Here is an 11,449-nt window from a genome sequence, read left to right on the forward strand (position 1 = left end):
ATTTCAGCTAATAGAATTGACGGTGCTGTTGTGTCAATTGGTAGCAGCTCTGATATAAGCCAAAATGACCAATGTGGAGATCAAATAGACTGGAACGCAAACACATATAGAGAGAAAATCACATTTGATTGTCAGCTAAACGGACGTTATGTTGCCGTACAACTGAAAGATCATAGAAACTATTTACATATGTGTGAAGTGGAGGTGTTTGGATGGAAAGGCATTCCTTGATCACTGTATTGGAAATATTAGTAGAATAAACCATATCTGTGCGGTGATCCACAGGAATAAAGGTTATGAATAATATTTGTGTTACTATATGAATCCATTGGGTGATGTCGTAAGAATGTTATTACAACGTTTGGTATTTTGTTTCATTTCTAATGTGTATACTTTTTCACAGACCCTAATCGCATGTCAATATATTATATTACCATATGACCATGGCAAGTATTTTACCATTACGTTACGTTTAACACGGAATATCACTGCCGATATGGCAGGGTATGAGAACGCTGAGCTCAGTGTTACGGTGATATCTGCCATGGTCATATGATAAAACGGTTATCGAGAACACATCATCGAACACCACATCTAAATCGATAGGTCGGTCCGTAATCTCTATAATGTACCTCCGTGACGAGCCGTGACGTTGAATTTGCATAACAACGTTCAGTACTTATTTCGTAGTTATTTCGTCAAGGTAATTTGATAACTTGTGTATCGCATATTTATATGGGTTATATTAAATTGTTCTTGTTACCGGAAATGCGTCGTCGTGTTGTGCTCTATATAGGCCCTAGTTTACCCAGAGCACTGCACAGTTTAGTGCTGGTTTTCTGTTCGGCAAATGATGGTTCAAGTGTTCAGAATTGTTGTGAATAAAAACTTTTACTAAATCAAGCAAAAACAAATTTAAAATTTACCAATGTAAAAGAACACTGAAAGACTCGTAGACATTAGAAACATACCACCGTGTAGAAGTAGAGCGTGTGCAGCTACATTTAATCCATGTTGTTACAGTCCGAGAATTTTCCGAGCCTTGAAAATTCATACGTCAATATAATTCATACCATACCTATCACTAAATCGAATTAGCGTTTACATTTAGAGCGCCATATTTTACTTAGCCACAATACTAAACAAAAAAACATTATTTTATTATATAGAATGTAATCATTAGCAATAAGACTAAATATACACAATACAAATTTTATACATGACATTCACTTTTATTCGTGTTTATGAAATAACTAGGTGTTTTATGGATGGGAAATAATTGTTTTTATTATGGACCCTAGTATTTTTAGCCCCCACCCGGACAATGTCCGGGAGGAGGCTTGTAGTTTTGCCTCCGCCAGTCCGTTCGGAGTGATTTCTCGGAGATGGCTGGACAAATTTTTTTGAAACTTGACACAAAGACAGAGTGGTCAACTATACATGTGCACGTCAATTTATTTTCCAATTCGATCAAATATGGTCGACTGGCGGCCATTATTAATGCCAAAATTCAGTCAAATTCGGTCCTTGACCGATTTTGTTGAGACTTGTTACAAAGACAAAATGACCACCCATACAGATGCACGTTTTACTTTTTTGATCTTTAAATGATCAAATATGGCCGACTGGCAGCCATTTTGATTGTGAATCATGGCTTTTGTCTGTCCATTGGTATTTCTCAGAGATGCCTTGACTGATTTCAATGATACTAGGTACAAATACACAGTGAAGAGGTATACATATTCACATGAATTTATTTCCTGATTTGATCAAATATGGCTGCCTGGTGGCCATTTTGAATGTCAAAATCCTGTAAAATCCAGTTTTGTGGGTGTGTCCATCATTATTTCTCGGAGATGCCTGGACCGATTGTGCTGAGACTTGGTACAAAGACAGAGTGACCACTGGTACAGATGCACATTGATTTATTTTTTCAAGGTATCGATTAATAAACTCATTTGCATATTTAATAAATTTTTAATTTTTGTTAATATCTTGTGAATTATTAGTCCAAATAAGACCATACTTGGTATAGACTTATTTGATATGTCGATATAGGGTATGTGCCTTGTAATGTTTCAACTTAATCTTCCTACCCGATTTATACATATACATTCAAACTTCATAATTCATGGCCATAATCACATCTGACAAGTGGGGACTGTGTCATCTTCAGATGACTTGTTATTCTAGTATATCTATGTAACCCAAGAAAAACATACTCTATGCAAAAACGGCATTATCGTTTTTTAAACGAAAGTAAACTTATTCTTTTACTGCACCCGGAAAGATTGCTAACAGCACGTAATTTTTGTGATTGGATATCCGAAATGTAACATAGTTATCCATAACCAAATAATACGTATTTTGCGGCAAATGAGAAATGAACATATATAACTATATAGCTGGCAAACAGTATTTTTGTCATTATTAAATAATATCACATGTTCATGATATTGCCCGAATGACCATGGCTTATTATTTTATAACATGGAATAGACTCCTAACGTACATCGCACTCATCCGCTCTCCTAAACAAAAACAGTATGTACTATTTTATTTTATAACACATCACTCGTTAATACTGTACTGTAATTGGTCAAGACAGGATCACGTGTTATCGGCTAAATTACCATAGTAGCACCAGGGAAATTACTAGTTCCCTGGGGAGACTAGTACATCAACTAGGGCCCGGGGAGGACGTCACTCGTCACCTGATCGTGTGATTTCCAATATGTCGTCTGCTAGTTCGGTCGCTGATATCGATGGTCCGCCTCGAAAGACTGGACGATTTAGCTTCAGTTCAGAAGAAGAACTTGACACACTAGTAGAAAATAAAGATGCACCGAGGACGAAGGACGCAATCAGGTTTTCTAGAAGCGTCTTTACATCGTTTTGTGAAGAAATCAGGACACCGCTAGCAGACGTCGAGAAGAAGACGGCAGACGATCTATGCACGTTCCTAGTATGAACGTGTAATGCGTTATAAAACATATATTGCATGGCCTAATTCGGACACTAGTATAAGTCTATTTTCCCCTCGGGGTTGTGGATTACCAACAATAGCAGGTATTGTTGGTACCCCACAACCCCTCGGGGAAATAGGCGTATACCAGCGCCCTCATGGCCATGCAATATGTGCTTAATAATACTCATTAGCATACGTTTTTGTACATTGTACTAGTACATCGTTTGCTGTCGAAAATACATCGAAATACCATAGAGGAACTACACAGTTAATGGCACATTCAGCAGTGTGAAACATGAACAGATATCAATGTAACGAGTAAAAATTTGTTTTAATGAATTCACGATTTCCGAATTCCCGTCAGATGCGATGTAATTTTATTTGCGCATAACATACCTATAAAAGGGCGAGGGTAGGACATAAATATAAAAAGTCAAAAGAGCACCGGTAGATATGCAACACGGAAGAAGTCATCAGGATATTTTAAACAGTTTTGTTTTAAGATAACGGAGTGAATGTGGGTGACTACCAACGAAAACATCTACAAGAACTATTTAAGACAGCTGAGAAATGTGGATTTTCAGTTGAAAAAGATGATTTTTGACTGAAAATGGGATGAAATAGATATGGTACGTGTGTATTTCACAGAGTGAAAATATAGCAAACAATTATTTGCATGCTCGTTATTCTTGCTTGGGTAGAATAGTATCAAAATAGTCAGCACGACTTTCTACTATACAAAAAAAAATGATTTATGTCTTTTTCATGTTTGTGACGAAGCAGAAAAAGTATTGTACCAGATTGTTTGCCAAGGTAGTCTCCCATGCAATTACTAGCAACGCCCGATTGATCTTAACTTTTGTGACAGGTCGATCACCTGATCACACGGCTCTTAGGGTCATTTGAATTTTATTCAAATTGGCAGCCATTTAATGTTTGGAAATGTTTCAAAACTGCATTCGTTTGCACTTGTATCTTTCGTAAGCTGACCTGTGACCTCTACGTGCGTCAGCAGTCGGTACGATAATAAACGGTCATATACGACATATTTATTTACATTTTCGAACTTTTAACGATGGTTCTCGGTAATATAAAACATAGTTCACATTTCCATGTAATTTGCCAACTTTTCAATCATTTTACGCTTTGATAGTGGTATAATCTGCCAATATAATGGCTTTTCTAACATATTTGCTAATTGTATCTATATTTTTAACTGCGGGGTCGATATAACTATGACGTAGGTAAAATATGTTAGCAAACCCACCAACTTTTCAAATGCTTTTCATATCAATTTAGGCTGTTTTAGAACATGTTACAGTCAGCTCATATGGCACTAATATACGGGGATTTCACTTGCATTTTATTTACTTTTCAAAACTTCACAGTTAGATATGACAACAACTTAGTTCAAATATACACGCAAATCTACCAACTTTGCACTCACTTTGCACGCTGTTTTAATAGCTTACATCCATTGTATGCCGACCGCAAAAACTAGTTGTGCATTGAAAAAACGTGCAAATTTTGAAACATTCAATAAACTTAAAATATCAAAATAGTCAGCACGACTTTCTACTACAAATATCAAAATTGATTGACTACTTTTTAATTCCAATCGTTAAAAGCAACATACATACATCACAGATACTACTGATTTTATTAACAAAATCGAAAAAATACAAGTATCTGAAAATAACGTCCTAGTAACCATGGATGTCGCATCAATGTATACTAAGTCCACTACCTTTGAAATATAAAATTAAAAACCTTGAAATCATTCTGAAAAGAAACACATTCGAGTTTAATAATGAATATTATACCCAAACATGTGGAGTTAGCATGGGATCACCATCTTCACCTGAGATTGCTGACATTACATCCCACCTACTGGAAAATTGAATTTTACTACTTGGTGCTCGATATATTAAAACTTGGTATCGTTTTCGAGATGACATCTTCATGATATTCAAAGGTACCATACCTGAATTACACAAAATTGTTCAGGAAGCCAATATGCTTCATAACAAATACCGGTTCACATTTGAATATTCCAAGTCACGTACCTTGACCTTGACCTATATAAAGAACAACGCTTCCATGATCTGAATATATTAGACGTGAAAACGCACACCAAGACAACAGAAACGTTTCAATATTTGAAACGTATTTTTTGTCACCCTACATCAGCATTCAAAGAATTTATTAAAGGCGAACCATTCGGTTTCGAACATGTAATAATCTGCACGATTTCTTACATAAACGTAATCTATTTATTGAAAAATTGCGTGAAAGTGTTTACACAGATAATGATATCGAAAGATACTCTTCAATTAATGAACATGACAATCGTATCTCACATTTACGTGAATCAGTGCCTAATAATGAAGGGCAAACAATATTCGCAACTACATTCAACGCTTATATACAGGTCTCATGCCACAAATCAACCAATGGCTGCTCAATGTAAATGCTTTGCAAGAACCAATGGAATTTTCTAAATATTTTTTTTCTCAGGTGCTCCCTGTTTGAGGGCGTAATCACTTGGGTCAAAGGTGAGACCAACACGTGGTCTTTTGTTTACTACTTAGCGGCTGTGTACCTGTTGGTTTATTCTGTGTGTATTTGGATGTTCTAATCTTGGTGTTTTCCAGTGATTTCTCTAGGTGCAATCCAAATACAGTAGGTGTGTCTTGTTTACCTGAGATTTGTAAGAGTTTGAGCTGACCAACATGTTAGTTTTTTTCATGTGGTTGATTACTGGCATGTTGATTTCCCATTTATGAGCCATGTTTTCAACTTTGTTCACCATTTTCATATAGCAATCTCGTCATATGTTAACATTGTCGTCTATGGAAATTCAATTAGTGGTATTAGCCCTACAAGGGTCTAAGCTCAAAAGAGCCCTATTAGAAAACTGGGACTTAATTCGGAATGATCCGTTACTCAGTAACGTTTTTCCAAATCCTCCCTTTATTCTTGCATTTCGTAGAAATACTAACTTGAATAAAACTTACAAGTTCTACTCTAAAAACTCGTGAAAAACGACACAACAAACGACGAAGAATTACTTTCCATTTTAACTAAATTGTATAATGAAAGTAATAACGTCGAACATTCTGAAAGCTAAATAAATCGAACGATTCGGTCAAGTACTGTTCGGACTGATGAAGGGTTCAACAAAGAACCCGAAACAGCACCATCACACTAGTGAATAATCCAATTACGGATACATTTGAGTGCTGTATCGACATAGGCTTTCTTCGTATTCAGTTTCGTATTCTAATATTGTTTCCGTGTTTACTTCTATCGGGATCACACCTGAAATATTTTAACACGGAATGATACATCTGTTACGTATTTAGTTAGCTAATGCAATACTGCCCTCAGTCGGTGAGATGTTCGTCAATCCACCACCCCCATCGATAAATACTCCAATAAATGCCGATGCGGGCTGTTCTTCTCTAGAATGCTTACAATATATATATTACATAATATATATTATTAAATCTGAAATTTAATTAACTCAAAACAAGATACATAAACCGCATGATATCAAGCATATTCAATGGAAATAGTCCTACGGGATTTTCCTTTGTTCACAATCACTGTAAACTTTGAAAATGTGACATTTTGTATGTATCATCACCCAAAAATATTTCATACAAAACGTCGCTGATATGAACAATATTACATTACTTAACATTTTCTAGTATATACTTTGGTTATTTTTACAAATGACAGTGAAAACTTATGTATAGTATAGCGTACGCCAAAATATGTTTAGAATGCCCTGAAATTTTACTGCAACGGAATTATCCATGTGTTTCGTTCACATCAAAGTGATATTATTAAAACATTGGCATTAAAATGGAATGATATATTAACAAAAATATCCATGGCCGTGACGAATTAATTTCACCCTTTAAACTCTAAAACATATAAGGTTTAATACATGTCGGAGCACATTCTACTTAACAATCTCGTTCATAATTACATATTCAATGACAAACATGAAACGATCAATGATATCGTCATTACACTTATGACGTCATGTCCCCAACATTTTAGAGTGAGATTGATTTTGCACATTTTGCACGTAACTTTTTTTTTGTTTTTTTACAAATCTTTGTTTTTAATTTATGATCAAATAGACAATTCCCACTGGGCTACAAATCTTGATCCTTTTTTTTTCGAAAAAAATGAAAATATATAAATGTAACGCAGGTTTCTTTGAAATTCGTGAAAGGTGACATACGTTGACTTTCAAGTCCAACTTTGTCCGAGTATAGCATTGCTATAAGCATCAGCCTGTTCTGTACATTGCCGCCGATATATTCTAACTGTGTTACACATGTACTCATAGTTGTAACACCAGGAAATAGAGTACATCGATGAATGAATGAATCACACAAAGTTTGTAAATGTGAAACCACAATACAAGCAAGGTCTTGTTTTTGCGCCAAACACATTGCGATCAATTGTGGTCACGTGATTTGAGAGCCGTAATTATTAGGTGACCAAGTTTTATCACTGATAGTCGTAAAATTGGGAGTTTTCGACTGGTCATACATTGTTGATTCAGACTAGTTGTTAATTTGAGCATATTCTGAGTTGTCTGTATCTATGATGCACCAAGTTCAAGGCAGTCGTCTTCGAACCATCACCGCGAACACATTTTATGCGCAAAGATTTTCATTTCTACAGCAAACTAAACTGGTAGAGTAAAGAGATAACAGAGATAACCAGAACGTTGAAAACGTCGTCATGAAATTCACGTGCAGTAAGTTATGTTTTCGGATGGATTCCCTCAAATTTGTTTTTGACCTTTGTCACATATTCCCACATCAAAGTGAATTACAGCTAGCAGGATGCAGGACTTACATTATAACGGTCATTATTATATATCAAAAAAAAAAGTATTATTATATTTTTCCGTCCTGTTTTTATGCTAGCTTTCTCAAATTAAATTTCGAGATTTAATATCAAATTTCGAGATTCTTATATATATATATTTTTATTTGTAAGTGCGTTTAAAATGTTTTAAGGCAAAATTCCATGGGTCCCTCCCGTCTTATTGTAAAGTTCAGAAGGACCACAAGACAAACCCCTCGTATTTTCCAAGTGCGTTTAAAAAAGGGTTATTATATTTTCAAAATAAATTTCGAGATTAAATATTAAATTTCGAGATTATTATATTTTTCCGTCCTGTTTTTATTGGGTTGTTAATGCTTCGCTCTATTACAGTTTATACACATTAATCTGCAATTAGGTTTGGTATGGGATAGCTTGTTATTAATTCGATCAACTGTTATATTACTGATTACAGTATTATCAGCTGTAATTCTTGTTTCAAATAAACATTTACATAATAGACATGTTTTATTATCTCTGTACTGAATTTTTATCCAATCTAAATCTACATAATCTTCTGATGTTGTATCTCTGTTCATTTTCTTGTCTTGGTTTTTGTATCCTGTGATTTTGTTTTTGAAATATAACATTGTCCAAAATCGCTTTAGTGAATCAACTTCCATTTTATTGTGTTCAAATACCTGTACTTTTGATAAATCATCTGTACGTGATACTGCAGTCCATATAAAGAAGCGAGCAACATATGGAGTATTGGCGTCGAATATTGTGAAATCATTATCCACAGTAAGACCCTGTACACTATCACAAGTATTAGCAAATGGCAGTTTAAAATGACTCAATTTATCAATATCAAGTATAATATCATTCTGTTCAACTATTTCGGTTACGATAAAAAACTTCTCTCCAATTGATTTCAATTTATAATGATAATTTACATATAGACGTTTGTTTTTTGCTTTATAATGCTTTTTACACACCACTTCCATTTCTTCCCAGAATTCATTTTTTTGTTTCAACACATTTTTACGTATATGGGTATTAACTTGAAATTGAATAGACATATATTGTTTTTTGTTGTGACATTTTTCATCCTTTTAATTATTTTAATATTATGTTTTCGAAACACGTCTATCACATCCTGTTTCTTGTCAAACAGATCTGTCTTCATCTTTATAAGTTTATTTTTTAAATTATCAGATTCTGATTTTAGGCGCTTGTTTACCTTCAGTGTTATTTGATTAGGAAATAATTGATTAATACAAGACATTTGATATTGTGCTTTGTTATTTATATTATTCACACCAAAAGTAAAGGGTTTTCTTTGATCGCAATCTCCGGTTCCTAATATTCTTTTATCTGGGTGTTTATTAATACATTTTTTTATTAAAAACAATTGATATGGATTATATAATAACATTTCATCAAATATAATGCATTCATATGCAGATAAGTCATATTGATTTATTTTAGTATGTATATTGTCATCTATTTTCAAACCAAGCAACATGTTAAGGGTAATAGCGTCGTTTCCTGATTTTCGTAATTGTTGACATAATTTATTGTACGGTGAAACAAATAGCTTCTTATAAGGGGATTTTGATGCTGCATATGTTTTTCCAACTCCTGGGAGTGATCCAAGTATCATACAATTGTGTTGTGACAATATATTGTTTATCTCTTTAGTGTCCCATTCATCAGTGATTTTATGCATATGAACTCTGATCTCTGAAACATTTACATAGTCGTTTTTATGCTGTATAACATGTTTGTCTGTCAACCATTTTTCTCTCTCGACCTTAAAACAGCCTATTTTGTTTGAAAAATCAAATAGTTTCGCTGCTTTCTTAACATCTCTGTTATTTATCAATATTGAATCTGTTTTGATACCAACTGGTGTTATATTATTATTAAGTAGTTTCATATATGTATTATAATTCTTCAAACTTCTGATATCATATACAAGGTCTTGTATTGGATAAAAGCCATTTACAAGCTCCTCTTCGACAGAAATACAGAGGATATATAATCTGTCTGTTACTATTTGTCTGCGAGATATATACGTTGAACCGTTCTCGTAGTCTATTTTATCCTCTTCAATCCATTCTTCCTTTCCTACCGTATAGATTTCTCCCTTATTATAATGCATTTGATATGTAAACGCCTCGTTATATGACCTGAATACCTTTGAGATAGTTTTCTTTTTCTTTTTCTTCTCAATGATTCCCATATTACGATTACATATACATTTCTTGTACATTGTATCAAATTCCTTTGATACTGATATTTGTTTACACCATAACGTATCTACAAGCTCTTTTGAGTTAGATTTATGTAATGATGATGGACGTCTATATGATATCACTTCATATTTGTTGGGGATCCTGTTTAATTTGTATCCATAGCATCTACTGTATAATGAAGGAAATAATATTACATTATAATTGCTCTTAACGATATATTGTGTGAAATCTTCTATTTTATGGTTATCATATTTTTTCCAAATATCAAAATAATTAAATACCGGGTACTGTTCTATGTCCATACAATCGCTTGTATACGCCTTTCTACTGTCTATTCCGGAATAAGTTTTTTGTACAAAATCTTTAAAATAGCTGCTTGTAGGTCCGATCGTATATTTTTTCTCTATTTCTTTGACTTGTTCATTATAATATGACATATTTTCAGGACAAACCAAACCGTTATAAAATTCATCATCAGCTTTGTGAAATACACTATATTCGTCTTCTGTCAGTTCAATATGACCCTCACATGGTGTTTTAATATCACTTTTAATTATTATACCTACTATATTTTTTATTTTGATTGTCAAAGATTGTATTTCCCCTAATTCAAAATGTATATCAGGGGTGTATGATGTTTTACCGTTTATCATTTGAAACACTAAATCTTTCAAGTTATCATTATATACAAATGTTATGAACTCTTTTTTTTGGCTATCATCAATGTTTTTAATGCAGTTTACTATGTCGTCTAATGTATTAATATACACTGGTTTATTATTATGTATTGTTGAATCTCTTATTTTATATTTGTTTGACACGGAAAGTGTTTTTATTTCATCATCTAAATTTTCATCACCTTTGAAGTATGTTTGTGCGAATGATTTTGTATCAGTTATTCTGTATGCGTGATTGTTATGTACGTAGATATACAGGGATCTAGGGTTTATATTTTTGTTTTGTTCATCTGGTTTGAATAATTTTATGATATTACCAAATGGTCCATATGCACAAAATCCAAGTTGGTATTTTTCAAAGAACCTCATTGCTTTATTGATTGACAAACCAATGTTATCTTTTTTATAATCTATATTGCAAATATCACACAACTTTTCATGTGTAAGGTCTATTTTATAATGTTTGCTTTTTTCGAATGCTGGTTGATATGTGTTTACAATGATATTTATAAAACAGCTATTTATATACTCTGTCACACGTTTTACATTGTCACGTAGTTTGAACATTTTCTCAAATGTTTTTGCATTCTTATTCATGTCATAGTTTATATATCTGTTATATGCGTTGAATTCTGAACAATCATTAAACAAATCGTCATCTAAATGGTCTACTTCTTTGTGATCTCCAG

The sequence above is a fragment of the Saccoglossus kowalevskii genome, chromosome 2, assembly GCF_978046115.1.
Source record: "Saccoglossus kowalevskii chromosome 2, keSacKowa6.1, whole genome shotgun sequence".
NCBI classification, from domain to species: Eukaryota; Metazoa; Hemichordata; class Enteropneusta; family Harrimaniidae; genus Saccoglossus; species Saccoglossus kowalevskii.